General features: G+C 41.2%; 1 protein-coding gene across 1 annotated transcript in view; it reads left to right on the top strand.

Annotated features, from left to right (window-relative positions):
- The window catches only part of Rab2a (RAB2A, member RAS oncogene family), an 89,163-nt gene that overhangs the window by 15,748 nt on the left and 55,953 nt on the right, over positions 1 to 17,462 (top strand). The gene's annotated exons all lie outside the window — the stretch shown is intronic.

The raw sequence follows: 17,462 nt of genomic DNA, 5'->3' as shown, positions 1-17,462 counted from the left end.
CATTTTAAAGGTAGGGCTGTTGGTACTTTTGAAAGATCAGCAACTATTGTGCCCTGCTTTTATGTACAACCTGAGCAGTTTGTGACTGTTTTTGGTAATACTTTTTAATATTTTTTCTCAAAAGCATTCTCTATTTTATAGTTTGTTTCTGAGATTGGAGGAATGCTAATCTGTGTTTTCCATTGCTGCAACAAATCATGTCCCCATAAATTCATTGCTATGTTAGCCACATATGGTTTTTTAATTTTCATGTCTGTCTTTCTGGCCCTATACACCTGACCCATCTTTCACTTTGTTTTACCTGAGAAAAGGTTCCAATCCCTAGAAGTTGAACATTTACCTGAGAAGGCCAATTTGGATGACAAGATTTTGGTGAAGTTATTGTTACATCTGCACATGTTTCTACCAAACCCTCAATTTTGATGCCATTTACATGTATTTTTAGCTTTGATCTTCCACCATTTATAACAGTTTGCCACAATACTTCTTTTCTGATCTCTCCTAAACCTTTTGTTGTGTCTATAGAAGTTGTTATGTCTTTGGTCACATCCAGAGGAGTGTGGTTTTTAACAGCACATATTAAGTCTTTTAATTGCTCTGTGGATGCGATTCTCCAATGCCAACAGGGAAATGATTGAGCCAGATTTGATATTGGTGCCTGCAGGAGGCCCCTCAGGGTGTTTCCCAATGGCAGAGAGTTACCTTGCCTGCCCCTTGTTGATCTGCATTCATTAGTCCAATGCTGGCCTTTGTCACACCTGCATACTCCAAAAAGCTGGGACCTTCTGTTTGGATTATCTCTGGAAAAAACATTGTTTCTAGGAAAACCTTACCTACAATCCCTTTTCAAATGACCTTGTTTACCACAATTAAACTATTTGACATTTTGGTTTTTCTTAAAATTTCTAGAAACTACTTCTCCTGTCAAAGCAGCATCAAAAGCATGAGATCCAAGCCGGGCGTTGGTGGCGCACGCCTTTAATCCCAGCACTTGGGAGGCAGAGCCAGGCGGATCTCTGTGAGTTCGAGGCCAGCCTGGGCTACCAAGTGAGCTCCAGGAAAGGCGCAAAGTTACACAAAGAAACCATGTCTCGAAAAAACAAAAAAAACAAAAAAAAAAAAAAAGCATGAGATCCAATATCAGCTGTATTTCAGATCCATTCATCTATGTTGATCTTGCCTTTGAAGGTTTAATCACCCTTTTGCATTCTGAATTAGCATTTTCAAAAGCCAAAGATTCTTTTACTAACTTCTGGATTGGATATCATTCTATTTACAGCTGAAGTCAATCTTTGTTTAAAAAAAAAAATCAGCAAAGGCTTCTTTTGGCCTTTTATAACTTTAGTAAATGACTCAATCCTCTTTCCTGATTCTTCAACCCTGTCCCAAGCATTCAAAGCTGCTATATGGCATAGGACCAAAGTGTGATCATCAAATGGAGACTGTTTTTGGAAATCAGCATATTGGCCCTCACAAAGGAGCTGATCTTGGGACATTTCAATACCTCTAGCCCTACTTTGTTGTTCTATGACCCGAGCTTCCTCTCTCCACCATGTTTTCCATTGTAATTGAGGACCAGCTTCCAATATTGTTGTAACTAAATCTTTCCAGTCTTGTGGAATATGTGGTCGCCCACAGAGGTTTCCTAGTGAGATCTGAGCTTGCTTTACCCAGCAGGGTTGCATAATGGGATGGCTTGACGACATGCATGGTTACCAGGTGTTTGGAAGGGTCTGCACTTGGGCTGTGCAGTGTGCTTTGATCTAGCAAGGGGGAGGTCTTTTGCCTCACCCCTTGGCATTCCTATAAAAAGCCCTTTAGAAGAGACAAAAGGGGCTGGTAGATTTCCATGTGCTCCTGAAACTATCCTGTGTTTCAGTCTGTTTCTCTCCCCACTATATTTCTATCTACAAATTCCTTATGCCTCTCTCTTCCTCATAGGAACCATGTAAAAGGTGGGAGCTGGCCTCCCACAATAATAATAATTCTGTTCCAATTTGCTTATGAGTTTAACACCTACCTCACAAAGGGTAAATGCATACCATGTGAAATGACTGGTTCCTTACATTTCTTCAAATCTAACATTTCTATAGGATCCAAATTAACTTCTGCATAGCCTCAGGGGTGCCTATCATCTGATGGCCATTTGTGTGTGGTAACTGGATAAGTTAAGGTTGGTTTTCTAATAACCTTAGGCTCTTTCTCTTCAGTTTCATCATGCAGTGGTGCAGTAGGTTGTGCTCTAAATTCCTCTGTCTGTGTCTGAGTATTTTTCTTCTTTTTTTTTTTGTTTTTTTTTTTTTTGTTTGTTTGTTTTTTTTTTTAATATATTTTTTATTTTACAATACCATTCAGTTCTACATATCAGCCATGGGTTCCCCTATTCTCCCCCCTCCCACGCCCTCCCCTTACCCCCAGCCCACCCCCCATTCCCACCTCCTCCAGGACAAGTCCTTCCCCCAGGACTGTGATCAACTTGGTAGATTCAGTCCAGGGAGGTCCAGTCCCTTCCTCCCAGACTAAGCCAAGTGTCCCTGCATAAGTTCCAGGTTTCAGACAGCCAACTCATGCAATGAGCACAGGACTTGGTCCCACTGCCTAGATGCCTCCCAAACTGATCAAGCCAATCATTTTCATTAGTAGGTCTTTCTAAAGCTTGTATCTTATCAATAGTAAGTCCTTGTAAGACCTGTATCATATCAGCCGGATTTTTCTTATTTTCATTAGTAAGTCTTTCTAAGGCTTGTATCATATCAATAATTAGTCTTTCTAAACCTTGTTTCTTATGAATAGTAAGTCTTTCTAAGGTTTGTATCTTTTTTTATTTATTTTATTTTACAATACTATTTAGTTCTACATAACAGTTTGTATCTTATCAGTCAAATTTTCATACTTGGCACAGTTATCAAACCATTTTTAAGGATAAAATATGAATTACCAAACTGATGGTAATTAAAATTGGTATTATCTGAATCCTAACTGTGTGATTTATCCTCTCATTTATTTTTCCATTTGCAAGTCATCCATAGTAGCACTAGACAGTGTCTTATCTCCCTGTATTATGATATTTCTGATTCTTAACATGGGAAAGATCACACACACACACACACACACACACACACACACACACACACACACACACACCTTTTTAAACCTAATTCAGCATTTAAAAAGTCCCAAGTGTCTTAATAGATCTGATGCTGCTGACAAAGCTGGGGGGGCCCCACACAGGGCAAGCGCAGTGGGGTGCCCTGAGCCTTGCTAATTGCATGCTTGGGCTAGGGGCCGTGATGGCTGCTCACATGCTGTGCAGGGAGCTGGATGAGTTGCATGAAGAGCTAACATAAGGAAACTAGTAGGAGAAATCCGTGGGATAGGACCCGCTTGCTAGTGCCAGAGGGTGGAATGCAGTGTAGGAGAAAACCAAGCGGCCTGCTGGGAGCAGTGTTGGGGTGGCTGAAGGGGAATGTACTCTGCTGGCTATTGCTGTGCTGCAAGACTAAAGACACCCGCTCCTGCAGCAGTAGGGCTGAGGGGAGCAGGCCGGGTTAGTGCATGAGGTGGCTGGGCCGACAGTGGGCTGGTAGGGAGGGATGGCGCTGCTGTTGCAGCTTCACTGCTTGGGGCATGATCTAAGGCCTGGAGTTGAACGCCAGACAAAACGATTACCTAAATTGTTTCAGTATAATTAAAAACTCAGGAGTCAAAAATTGAGATAAAGACCTGGTAAATCTAAGGAACCACAGAGTCGATTGGCCGACCCTCTCTCCAAGTTTTTCCTGATCCACCATCCCCAGAAACCCCTCTTCTCTCTCCCTGTCCCTCTCTAGCAGACCTCCTCAATCCTCCAACCACTCTACGACTAATCTCAGTCAGCCAATTGCTGACTCCATCCTTTGTCAAGGTGGGCTTTATGGGCACAGTGGAAGGGCTGTACGAACAATTCTCCTGCAACCCTTACGACTGTCACTTAGACCAGGTTACGTAGACTGTCCACACTGATTCTTTAGTGTTCAAGACAAATTCTGTAGTCAAGGACCTGTTTAGTTTTTGTACATGTTCCGTGAGTGTGTGAAAGTGTGTTCTTGAGTGTGGTGGGTTCACATTTCCATACCTGTCCATCAGTCATTTTTCTCTATGGGTTTAGAGTTTTAAGAGAAGATGCTTATGAATCTCGGCTTGTGACAAGTTTCTCTTGTAATTATGGCAGGTTGGTTCTTCCTCCCCCTAAACTTGAAGGCTATTGAGTAAGGTATATATAGGCTCTGGGATCCTGCATCTTTACTTCTTTGTCAGCAAGCTTTCCTTGTTGTGTTACTTAGTGTAATTTTTAGCATTTACATATTTGATACTACTTTTGAATATTAACTTCTGGCCCATGATTGCCCAATATATACCCCCCACTTTTAGGAATTAGTATTGTTATGTAATAAGCATGGCGGGTAGAATTGGGGCCCCTTGTGTATCCCAGCACTCTTTTCCTTGTAGAGGCAGTCCCTTGAAGTAGTGTTGTAGTGTCCATTATCCCTGGGACAGTGTCCACATTAATATGTTTGTATGTATGTCTGCGTCTGCAAGAACATGCAGTTTTTATCAACTTTGTAGTAACCCAGTGTTGCTTTTCTTTCTTTGAAGCCTTTTTGTTCAGTATTATTTTGAGGGATTTTCCTGCATTAATGTGTCATGCATGCCCTGTTACATCAATATGAATTGCTTGATTGATTTAATTTTAATTAAATTTATTGTTTAATATGCCACAGCTTTCCTCTTGTTTCATGCATGGCTAGTTGTTACTGTTACCATAAAGGATAATGCTGCCTGGATATTCCTTGTTTCTGTCTCCTTGCAGCATGTGGTAGGGTTCCAGAAGCAGCCCTTTCAAGGGAAGTGTGAGCTGAAGGAATGTCCACTTTAGCTTTACCAGCCTGTCTAACTCACTCACCAAAGTTTTTATCAGTTGATGTCTTTCCACTGACTAACACCGTTTTTGCTTATTTTTTGAGACAGGATCTTGCAATGTAGCCTAAGTTCACCTCTGAAGAGGAATCCTTCCAAATGATGGGTGTGCACCACCAGGCCTGGCAGGGTCATTTGTTTGTTTGTTTGTTTTTAATTATGAGACAGAAAGGTTTCTCTGTGTAGGCCTGGTTGTCCAGGAACTCACTCTGTAGACCAGGCTGGCCTGGAACTCAGAGATCTGCCTACCTCTGCCTTCTGATTGCTGGGATTAAAGGCATGAGTCACCACCTCACAGCAAGCAGCGTCATTTTTAAGGCATAGTTTTTTAAAAGTAGAATTGTGTGTGTGTGTGTGTGTGTGTGTGTGTGTGTGTGTGTGTGTGTGTGTGTGTGTACATACATATAATTTAAGTAAAATTTATAAATATATGAGTACAATATTAACATACATCATTTCCACCCCTTCCTCTCTCTAATTCCTCCTGTACCCCCCCACTCCCTTTTGTATTCAAGATTTATTTATTTTCGTTACACACACACACATATACATACATGAATATATTACTATGTATATGTTTAGAGCTGACCACTTGGTATGCCTCCTGGGGGACTTATTCATTCATTCTCTCTCTCTCTCTCTCTCTCTCTCTCTCTCTCTCTCTCTCTCTCTCTCTCTCGTGCGCGCACCATTACTTGCCTTCAACTTAAGGGTGAAGTCTTGTGAGAATGTTCCCATCTACGTTTGCATGTCAGCTGGTGGTGTTATTCAGATCTTGTTTAGGCAACATACTGTTAAAATTTTATGGATGTAGCTTCCTGTTACATACAGAAGACAGTGTCTCCAGCAGACATTTTTGTCCTTTAGCTCTTACCAGTCTTTTGCTCACTTCTTACTTGATGTCCCCTGAGCCTTAGCTGTAGAATTATGTTGTAGATGTATCAGTTGTTCTCTACATTTTGACTAGCTATGAATTCCTATAATTTTAATATAACCCATTACAATATTTTTAAATTATTTTGAGTCTATAATTTGAAAATTTCAATGTCTTTATATATATTGTAATCAGTGAAGAATTTAAATTTATTTCTGTCATTAGGTTCCATTGTGGCTAAGTCAGATAGGAAGGGATCAAGACATAGATGACAAACATACATGCCCATCACGAGCTTTTATAGGCACATCCCACATTAGGAAGCAATATGAATTCTTGCTTCCTGTGTGGGATATCACATTTCCCAAGATGTGTTATGGCATCTCTGCATTACAGAATATTGTGAAGGCTATTGCTTTGTGGGATTAAATCATTAAATTTCTGAGTTCTCTGTTTGTGAAATTAATACAGGGTCTGCCAAGTTCTTGTTCAAGCACCCATTTCTTTTCTCTAACTTCATCGCAGTATTTGAAGTTCAAGTAAGTGTTTTATTTATTTACTGCTGTTCATGCTTGCAATGCTGACATATGCCTGTAATTCCGCCATTTAAGAAGCTGATGCAGGAGGATTGTGAGTTAGAAACCAGCTTGGGGTATATAGTAAGTTCCAGGCAAGCCTGAATATATCAAGGCCTTATCTCAAAATGAATTAATTACTGTTAATTAAATAAGATTTGTAGAGGACTTTGGCATTTGTCCATTTTAGCAATAACTGCTATGCATCTAGAAGTCAAGTGGTATAACAAGTCCCTCTCTGGACATTTTCCAAGAGTCAGTATTTATAAGATTTTGATTGGTGTGGTGTCTCCACAACATGACCTTGGTTAAGTTCAGATCTCTTTATCTGTTTTCTCATGTGATGCCAGGCTTACTGACTTTACTGGTTTTTTGTTTTTGTTTTTGTTTGAGCTTGATGTAAAACTATGTACAGGTGCCTTGTAAACTACAAAGTAGATTACTAAGAATAGTACTTAAAGCTAATTGTTTCCTTCTTTGAGCTTCCTAAAATTAAATTAGTGGGGGTAAGTTTTGCCTATTCAAAAAGGCTGTTTAGTTTGCTGATTTCAAACCACATGAGTTTAAGAAAACAAGATCATGCCGGGCGGTGGTGGCGCACACCTTTAATCCCAGCACTCGGGAGGCAGAACCAGGTGGATCTCTGTGAGTTCGAGGCCAGCCTGGGCTACCAAGTGAGTCCCAGGAAAGGCGCAAAGCTACACAGAGAAACCCTGTCTCGAAAAAACCAAAAAAAAAAAAAAAAGAAAAAAGAAAAAAAGAAAAAGAAAACAAGATCATGTTAATCACAAAATAGTAGCTATTTTGATTTTGGATGTCTTTTGTACTCAGTAAACTTGAAAAGGTTCCTTTCTGTCTCAGCTGTCTTCATGACCCACTCAGGATTGGGACAACAACTAGTTTTCACTAGTCTTCAGGAAATCAGCGACACGCAGTAGTCACCTTCTACCTGAACTTCTCTGCTTAATTCTATGATGCTGCATGTGCTGGCTACTTTAATATCAACTTAAGGAAACATCATTTGGGAAGCAGGGCTCTCAGTTGAAAAACTCATAAAATTGCAATCATAAATGCAAGTTTATAGGGGATTTTCTTAGTGATTGACATGGGAGGGCCCAGCCCATGGTGTGTGGTGCCACCTCTAGGCTGGTGGTCTTGGGCACTGTAAGAAAGCGGACAAAGCAGGTCTTGAGGGAGCACAGCCTTTTAGTAAGCAGCACTCCTCGATAGCCTCTACATTGGTTCCTGTCTCCAGATTCCTATCTTGAGTTCCTGCGCTTCTCTGGATGATGGTGACTGCAATCTAGAACAAGAGATAACCCCCTCCTCCTCAAGTTGCTTTTGTTCATGATGTTTTATCAGAGCAATAGAAACCCTATTCTAACTGCATGAAAGATTTTTGAACCCCCTTTCAAAAGAAGGAGGTTTGTAGTTCCGCAGGCCTGTTTTGAAGAAATGGATCTGTTGGTAAAGAGCTGTCTCATCTGTTTGGATAAAGTATCTCCTTCAGTTTCAAAGGGAGAGTAAAAATGTGCATGGCCCCAGTCACTTCTGCTCACAACTTTGCTTCAGTTGGTAGAAAAATAAATAGCAGAATGAGTTTTCAGTTATAAATTGAAACAAATAATTGTATTCTGATGCTAGTATCCTAATTTTATCAACAGAATTGTGCAAAAATTTCTATTTCTATTTCTATTCTAATAAAAATTCTATTTCTGTGTTGTCTAATAGAAACCGACTCTGTTTAAACAAGATTTTAGTGAAAAGCTTGGATAGTTCACAGAATTTGCAGGAAGGCAGTAGAATTAAGTTTCAAAATGATTACGATCAAGGAAGATAGGACACAGCCATATTCATGGTATCACAACAGTCTGCTTAAAAAGATACTGGGCACATCCAGTGGCCTCTGTTGGGCTCTTTCATCTCTGTTGTAGCCACCATGGACTGTTCTCCAGTCCTTGGGGACTGCAGCACCCTCTCAAGATTCCAGGTTCTGAGCAGCAGTGTCTGATTGGCCCAGTCGCTATCAGTTTTCACCTCAGCTTCCAGAGAGCTCAGAGAAGGGGACTCACAATGACAGACTGCCAAAAACAAATGTCCCCTAGTTTTTGTTTTTGTTTGTTTATTGTTATTTGTTTTGGTTTAGTTTGGGGTTTTTTGTTTGTTTAGTTTTTTTGTTTTTCAAGACAGGGTTTCTCTATGTAGTCCTGGTTGTCCTGGAACTCCTGTCAACCAGGCTGGCCTCGAACTCACAGAGATCTACCTGCCTCTGTCTCCTGAGTGCTGGGATTAAATGTGTGCACAGCCTCCACCCAACCTTGTTTTTTTGTTTGTTTGTTTTTTGTTTTTTTGTTTTTTTGTTTTTTTCGAGACAGGGTTTCTCTGTGTAGCTTTGCGCCTTTCCTGGAACTCACTTGTTTTTTGTTTTTTGTTTTTTAAAGCAAGGTCTCACTATGTTGCCCTTAGCTATCCTGGAACACCCTATGTAGACCAGGCTGTCCTCAGATTGTGATAAACCATTTATGACCTAGCATGCTTCTTATAGGTCATGTGCAATGGATTTTATTCCATAGTAATAATATTACACATATATATTTACTTTCTTTCCATAGCATCATGAAAAAAAGTTTCTTTTTAAGCCACTTAGTTCTGAGACAGTGTCTTACTGTGTAGCAGACTGACCTTGAGCCCTTAATGGTCCTTCTACCCCCATCTCTTGTGTTCTAAGGGTATAAGAATGGAGCTTCATGTCCACTCTGGTGTTGTTTCTTTTGCTTTACTTCCCAACTCTGGAAGTTTTTATTTAAGAAGTCTATAGTAGAGTACAGCTGGCCACACTTTTTATCTATTTTATTATTTTTTGAGACATGATTTCACTGTGTAGATTTCAAGCTTGCAGTTTTGCTACCTTGGCCTCCCAAGTACTGGGCTCATAGCTCTGTGCTACTATGCTGCCCAGTTCATGTTTTAGTTAAGCAAAAGAGAAGTGTTCTAGATTCCTCATGACTGATTTATTTTATCATGATTCATAGCAAAAATAGTATAGATGAGATCTTTCATTGGATATGGGTTAGATTTTTTTTCCAGGGTTGTTGGTGTATATGTGTGTGTGTGTGTGTGTGTGTTTGTGTGTGTGTGTGTGTGTGTGTGTGTGTGTAGAGGTGAGAGGATAATTTTGGGTGTCCTTTCTTGGGAGCTGCCCTTGTTCTTTGAAAAAGGGTCTCTCATTAGATTGGAATTCATTGAGTAGTCTAGGCTGGTAGGCCAATGAGCCAGCTGCTGAGCTCCTGTCTCTGCCTCTCCAGTGCTGGGTTCACAAGCACATGCCACCACACTTGGGGATTGAACTCGGGTTCTCCTGCCTACAGCCAGAGTACTGTACTGACCGAGCCATCTCCCCAGCCCCCCAAGGTTTCTTTTAGAGAAGGCCCAGAATCAGGTCCATTTGACATCGTAACCTGGAGCTCAGAAACATATACAAGCAGTACTCATCTTAACCTTGCCCAGTCAAGTTTAACATTTGGTGTTTTGTTTTAGTTCATCTGTGTTGGTTATGACTCGCTAAATTGAGCTCATGACCTGGCAAGTTATACTTAGTATTTAAAAACATTATCCTGGGACTGGAGGAATGGCTCAGGAGTTAGAGCACATGCTGCTCTTGCAGAGGACCCAGGTTCAGTTCCCAGCACCCACATCAGGTGACTGGCTCACAATTCCTTGTAACTCCAGCTCCAGGAGTAGCTGACACCTCTGGCCTCAAGGACCTGCACACGCGTACACAGACAAACACACAATTAAAATAATAAAAAAATTAAAGTATTTTTTAAAAAAATTATCCTGGAACACTCTCTGGTTCTAGCAACAGACATTGTAAGTTGAGAAGTAGGGTGTGCCAGCTGGTGGTGGCGGCGGCGCACGCCTTTAATACCAGCACTCGGGAGGCAGAGCCAGGAGGATCTCTGTGAGTTCGAGGCCAGCCTGGGATACAGGGCGAGATCCAGGACAGGTACCAAAACTACACAGAGAAACCCTGTTTAAAAAAAAAGAGAGAAGGAAGAAAGGAAAGGAAAGGAAAAAGGAGAAAGGAAAAAGGAAAGGAACAGAAAGGAAAAAGGAAAGGAAAAAGGAAAAAGGAAAGGAAAAAGGAAAAAGGAAAGGAAAGAAAAGGAGAAAGGAAAAAGGAAAGGAAAGGAAAGGAAAAAGGAAAGGAAAGGAAAAAGGAAAGGAAAGGAAAGGAAAAAGGAAAGGAAAGGAAAGGAAAGACTGAATAAGCGATAGAAAACAAAATCTAAGGAACATAGTAAAAGGACTGAGGATGTGGCTCCATCAGTAGAGTGACTGCCTAGCATGCATTAAATCCTTGGGATCAATCCCCAGCACCACATAAAAACAGACAGGCATGGTGTCTGCACACCTGTGATTTCAGCATGTAAGGACACAGAGGCAGGAGATCAGATCCCTCAGCTCCATAGCAAATTTGAGACCAGCCTGGGCTTCATTAGAGTCAGACTCAATAAAAAACTAGGAACTGAACCTGGGTCCTCTGCAAGAGCAGCATGTGCTCTAACTCCTGAGCCATCCCTCCAGTCCCAGGATAATGTTTTTAAATACTAAGTATAACTTGCCAGGTCATGAGCTCAATTTAGCGAGTCATAACCAACACAGATGAACCAAAACAAAACACCAAATGTTAAACTTGACTGCGCAAGGTTAAGATGAGTACTGCTTGTATATGTTTCTGAGCTCCAGGTTACGATGTCAAATGGACCTGATTCTGGGCCTTCTCTAAAAGAAACCTTGGGGGGCTGGGGAGATGGCTCGGTCAGTACAGTGCTTGCAATGCAAGAACAAGGGCAGGTGGCCCTGCCTTGGCGGCCAGGCAGAGCCTGAAGGAACAGGTCTAGCCCCTGACGTCATTGGAGGGCTGTGGCTCATGTCTGCCTGTAGCAGTGTGCCAAGGGCCTTAGATGGGCTGTAAGGCTGCTGCTTGTGTTCTGTAGGAGCTCCAGAAGCAGCTGAGGGAGTGTTAGGCAGGTTGGCTATAGAGAGTTGCCGAGTGCTGTCGCCCTCTGGAAGCTGGGTTGTGCCCCTGCCGTAGAGATTCCAGTCGCACTAGCAGGGAAGCAGTCAGTTGACTCCCATGTAGTATACTCTTGTGAGCTGACCTTTTCAAAGGAAAAGTCAGGACGTGTAGATTCAGGACAGATCATGCCAAACATGGAAGTCTAATGTAGCATACTTTTATTCCCTAGAATATTTTCCTCTCTGAAAAATGTCCCATTTAAATTTTATTTTGAAAAAGTGATAGTTTTTCTTCAAGTGTAGAGTAGATTTGTCAGAGAGAAATGAATAGTCTCTATGCTCTCTTTAGCAAACATGACATTAACTCAGCATTCACTGAGTGTCTACTACTGAAGGAAGTTTCAGATGAGCAGAAAGGGGATGTGAACTGTACCTGAGGAAGAAAGCTGGATGTGCACACAGGGAGTGAAGGCACAGTATGCTAAATGCTTGATAAAGTAGGCCTGGGTGGTTTAAAGGAAAGCACTAGCATGCTGCCACTTTGTGTCCTCTTGATGCTTCTCACAGTCGATGTCATTACGGCGGTAGTGTGTCACTGTGATAGGAACGGAGCCTGAAGCCTTGCAGGAGCCTTTCCTCTCAGTGTCCCACAGTATTCAAATCTAGTCCAACAAACACTAGTCGTCTCTCACATTGGTGAGTTGGTGGTCTGCATTGAAGTGCCGAAGGTTCACCAATGCTAAAAACTAAGAATAGACCTACTTAGAGGAATTAGATATGCCTCTGCTCTACAGGGCTAGAATCAACAGAGCTAAGGATTGGGACTTAGCTCAATCTTGTCTAGACAGTACAAGGAAGGCCTGGATTTTGTCTTCAACAGGGGGTAGGGGTGGGTGGATGCAACAGAGCCAGCTGTAGAAGGTCTCTGATTGAGGACCTGCATAGTCTGCCTTCTGAAACCGAGTGTGAGTGTCCATGCCCTTGTAATAACATAGCAGGGGTAGCAGATGGTAAAATAACCCCTCCCTCCCTTCTACCTCCTTTACCACCGTTTCCCTGGTGTAGTTGCAAGTGGTAGAGATTAACAAAATAGAATATTGCTGATAAGTGTTAGAAAGCTAATGTAGTAAAAATGAAAAAGGTGTTACAGGAAGTGAGAAAGAATTTTCTGTATCTAAAGAATAGGCACGCAAATGCAGGCTCTTTATTTTTAAATAAAAGTTATGTATGTACTAATACAAAAGTATAAAAGGCATGAAAACTGGTTATGGAGATGGAAGATGGCCTCATACAGCAGAGTATAGAGGTTAAAATGTACCAACCCACATGACAGAGTCTTCAGTGAGTACAGCCCAAGTAGGTAGGGGAGTTTCTTTGCTGAGAAACCTGACAAATTGCTTCAGCCAAGATGAACAGTAACTTTTATGATGCGTTAAAAATAGAAGTCTCTGGCCTTCTCCCAAACACTCATAGCCACAATCTAATCATGACAAAAATCAAATTCCAACAGGGAATGCACTCCAGGGCAGCTGAGTGCTAACCCCCAAACTGTCAATCTGATCAAGGGCAGGGAAAGGTGAAACTTCATCATGGCCCTGGAACCCACCATAGTCCAGGAACCCACCGTGGTCCGGGAGCCTAAGGAAACATGTTAACAAAGGCTTCAAGATGCCTGGATGATATCCTGAAGGCAAAAGCTAAGAAAGGGAGAATGGGAACTTTGAGGAGATAAAGACAAAGAGGAGCTGAGGATGTGATTTAGTGGCAGAGTGCTTGCCTCACAGTGATGCCCCAGCACTGGGAAGAAAGACCAGAATGGGAAGGAGTCAACTGTGGGTGCTTAGCCAACAGCTGCTGGGCGCAATGTGTCCACTGCCTTCATGACCCCGCTCTTCAGGGCCCTTCAGTGAAGCCTGACTCGGTATGTTGGCCAGAGTGCAGGTCTGTTTTCTAAGAGTGCATGCCACACCCAGGAAGAGCAAGATCACCACAGAGGCCTGTCAGGATTCTCTCCAGTCTTGACTGGAAAATGGATTGTGTTCTCCCCAGAAGCCAGACAGTGATAACATTTAACCAGAAAGTATCCCCATTTAAAAATCAGAATGCCTGGCTCATTTTGTGAAAGGTTATGTGCCTTATGGATATTGTCGTAGAACAACATGTGGTACTTAACTCTTAAGGATGAATTAAGCCATAAATTAAGAGGGGGAAAGTCACTGGATAGTAGAGGAAGAACACTAAAGAAGTATGTACAAGCACAACATGGTGGTACTTGCCTGTAATTATAGCACTTGAGAATCTGGGGCAGGAGATTACAATTTAGGGCTAACTGGGCCCACCCAATAAGACCCTGTTTCAAAAAATAAAAATAATTTGAACATACAAAGGCAAACTGTGTAAGTGATATGACACAGGGACACATAGACATTCCTTTGAAGTGACCTGCTTTCCTCATTTCTCCTCCTTGTTGCATCCCAGTGTCCCTGTGTTCTGTCACCTTCACAGGTAGATAGATGACTTGCATAGCAGGGTGAGTTCTCCATGGCATCTTACACTCCCACCCCAAAAACCCAAATGGACTGGTTTTTGGTTTTGTTTTGTTTTGTTTTGTTTTGTTTTGACATAGGATCTTGGCTATGAAGCCCAGATTTGCCTAATACTTCAAACTCCCAGCAATCCTCCTGCTCCAGCCTCCCACATGCTGGGATTACAGGCATTGCTGTTACAATTTTCTGTTGATTCTTTAGCAGTCTTTCAACTCTGTCAGCATACTTGTTTTTAATGCTTTCTAGTTTTCAGGAAGTGTCTTACATTGTTCACACTACATTGTTTGGGTAATGTGACATTAATTTTTTTATTTCTGTGACCAAGTTGTAGTACCTAGAACATAACGAGCAAGTATTCAATAAATATTTTTCTTCTTTCTTGTGTTGGGTTATTACTGCTTTTTCTGGGTTTTGACTTACTGATTGGATTTTGTTCTAACAGCTTAACTGCTTTTGTTTGTGGCTTCTTCCCTGTGTCTTTGTTTCTCCAACATTGTTCCTCTCTTATTTATTTGTTCTTTGTGGTTTTGCATAGTTTGGGTTCTTTGTTGGTTTATTGAGACAAGACCTCTTACAGCTGAGGCTAGCCTCAAGTTCGTAGCCAAGGATGGATTTAAACTCATAATCCTCTTGCCTCTGTGTCTGGTATTACTGAGGTGTGTCACCATACCTTGCCATTTTTAATAACACATAGAAACTGTGTAAAATAACAAGCTTTGTTGTGACATCTCAATGCATGTATATAACATGCGTTGATCACATTTGCCCTCCATTACCTTGTTATTGCCCTCCCTCTTCTTCCTGATCTCCTTCCTCTTCTTTAATAATCCTTCTATTTTTATGTTTTTGTTTTGTTTTATGGTTTTGGTTTTTTTGTTTGTTTGTTTGTTTTTGTTTTTGCTTTGTTTTGTTTTTGCCTCTATATAGGGCCTGTCAGAGAAAAGAAGTGAGACTCGCCTCTCTCAAGTCTAGTTTATTTTGGCTAACATGATCCTATCCAGTTCCATCCATCTTCCTGCATGTGATATGATGCCCTTGTTCTTTACTGTATTCCACAGTGTATATACAGCCCACATTTTACAGTACTCTTCTGTTACCTTTCTTTATGAGGCACCTGCCTTTAGATTTAGTCCATACCTCACTTCCAGATTAGCTTATCTTGAAGTCCTTGAGTACGTCTTCAGTGCTCTCTTTCCAAGTGAGACTGTAGGTTGTGGGTTGAAACTTTGGCATGTCTTCAGGGGCCATATCTACTCAGCTTGCTGTAGTCAGCCATCAGAACAGTGTGCAGTTGAAACAATGGAGAGCCACACAAAATCAATAATAAATTAAAGTTAAATAATGAAGAAGATTGCTCTTCAGATGGAGCCTGCCAGCAGCATGTAAACAGTTGAAGTCAGCTGTCTTAACAGGAAGCTGATTGGATATGAAAATCTGGTTTTCAGAGATACCAGCATAACCGCTTTTTAAAGAAGTTCTTAGAATATGTCTTTAAAACTTCGATTGGGTCAGAGAAATTTGGATAGAAATTTTTATCCTAGTTATATTCATCTTGAAGAATCCTTAGTTTAATGCTTATATTAAATTTTTGAATTTTCAGCATACTCTTACATTTTGTTATCTGAACCTTGAGATACTCCTCTGAGGGAAGAACACTGTTTCCTCTTTTCTTTGTGTGTGTACATGTGTGCATGGATGTGTTGGTGTTACTGGGGATCAAATCCAGGGCTTTATGAGTGTTAGGCAATGCTTTACCAGTGAGCCATGCATATAGTTTTCTTTTTCTCAGTTTATAAATGGGAAAATTGAGCTCAGTTTCTATACTTTATTTTGTTCAAGGGTTATGAGTTAAAAAACTAAAAATATTTAATTAAAATTAAATTAAAAGGAAAGAATAATAAATATTTATTATAATGAAGCTATATATAGTAAGACTGTTTCTAAAAAGGTTTTGTGTGAACCAGGCCATGGTAGCGCATACCTTTAATCCCAGCACTCAGAAAGCAGAGGCAGGCGATCTCTGAGTTCAGGGCCAGCCTGGTCTACAGACTTGTATAACACTTAGACCCTTAGCCAGTTCTAATCCCAGCCCCTAAAGAGACTAAGACTTGAGGATTGGTGCAAATTAAAAGACAGCCTAGGCAAGACACTGACTCAGAAAACCAAAGTCAAACAAGCTTAAGCCTAGGCTAGGGTGTTGACTCACTGGAGTATTTCCTACCTCCACCCTCTCCTTCCTTCACTCCTGAAGGACCGTAGTTGGTCAGCACTGCTTTACTAGTTAGCAGTTGGCCCTGCTAGTTTTCATACCCTTCACTTTAGTTTCCCCTCATATTTTAAATGAAAATTGTTTGGCTTGTGAAAAATTCTCACCAATTTTTAAGAATCTTTAGGTTACCAGAGTCCTAAAATGACTCGTTGGATTCTTAGGAATTATTCCCATGTTTCTTGCAAAGGACTTCTTGCCTAAAAATCTCTAGAGAACTAAGTAGATAAACCTTCAAGCCCTAAACAGACCTACAGATTCTGTGGGGTGGAGCTTCGGGAGTCTGATTTTTAATGTGCCTAGTGTTTGCTACTGACAGGTCTTTAGGTACTTGGTTCTCCCAGTACTGTGTCCTACAGAAGGAAGAGTCAGTGACTTGAACCCTGAGTTTAAAAAAAAAGGTAAAAGGTAAAAGGCTTGCTTTAAGTTCAAGGCCAGTCTGTGCTACATGAACCAGGGCAGGGAAAAGGAAGAGAAGAAACAGACTTGATGGTAGCAGCACTGATAGATGAATCACTCGTATTAAGTGGAGAGATGAAGCGATACCTAACTCAAGGCCTTAGTTAGGTGTGGAATTATCCAATAAACAAGCAGGTAAATACCTTCCACCAAGCCTGCTAACCTGAGTTTGATCTCAAACCCTCATGGTGGGAGCAGAAAACTGACTTCTGCAAGCTGACCTCCTACACCACATGTACACCATGGCACACATTTTTACATGCATACATATATACACCACAATAGTATTTTCCACATCAGGTGCTTTGGAGGAAGAAAAGATGAATAAATTTCAGATCTTGTCTCCAAGGAACTTTGTTTATAAAAGAGATGAAAATAGACATTTAAATAACTGATAGTGGAAATTAAAGTTAGTAATAAATGCCTTTTCAGAAATAGAAGTAAGTCCATTAAGAATCGTGTCCAGCTAATCGAAGAAAGGCCTTTGTGAATGGAGACAATTGGCTCCACAGAGCTCAGGGAGAGGTGGGCAGTGGCAATAGTGTTCTGTTTGCTGAGGAAAGCAGAGTGCCTTTGCCTTCTCAATACGCCCATCCTTTCCACACTCTCAAAGTCCTGCTCCTCTAGACCTTTTCCTTTTTCTGAAGCCATCTCAAACAAAGCTGAGGTTGAGGGTTAGCTTACTAACTGCTACATGTGGCAGCTCTGAGGTTGCCGAACCAGATGAAGTTATCCTCTTGAGAAACATGGGTGTGTTTTGAATG

The sequence above is a fragment of the Peromyscus maniculatus genome, chromosome 2, assembly GCF_049852395.1.
Source record: "Peromyscus maniculatus bairdii isolate BWxNUB_F1_BW_parent chromosome 2, HU_Pman_BW_mat_3.1, whole genome shotgun sequence".
Classification (NCBI taxonomy): domain Eukaryota; kingdom Metazoa; phylum Chordata; class Mammalia; order Rodentia; family Cricetidae; genus Peromyscus; species Peromyscus maniculatus.
This window is presented reverse-complemented; position numbering and strand designations above follow the sequence as displayed.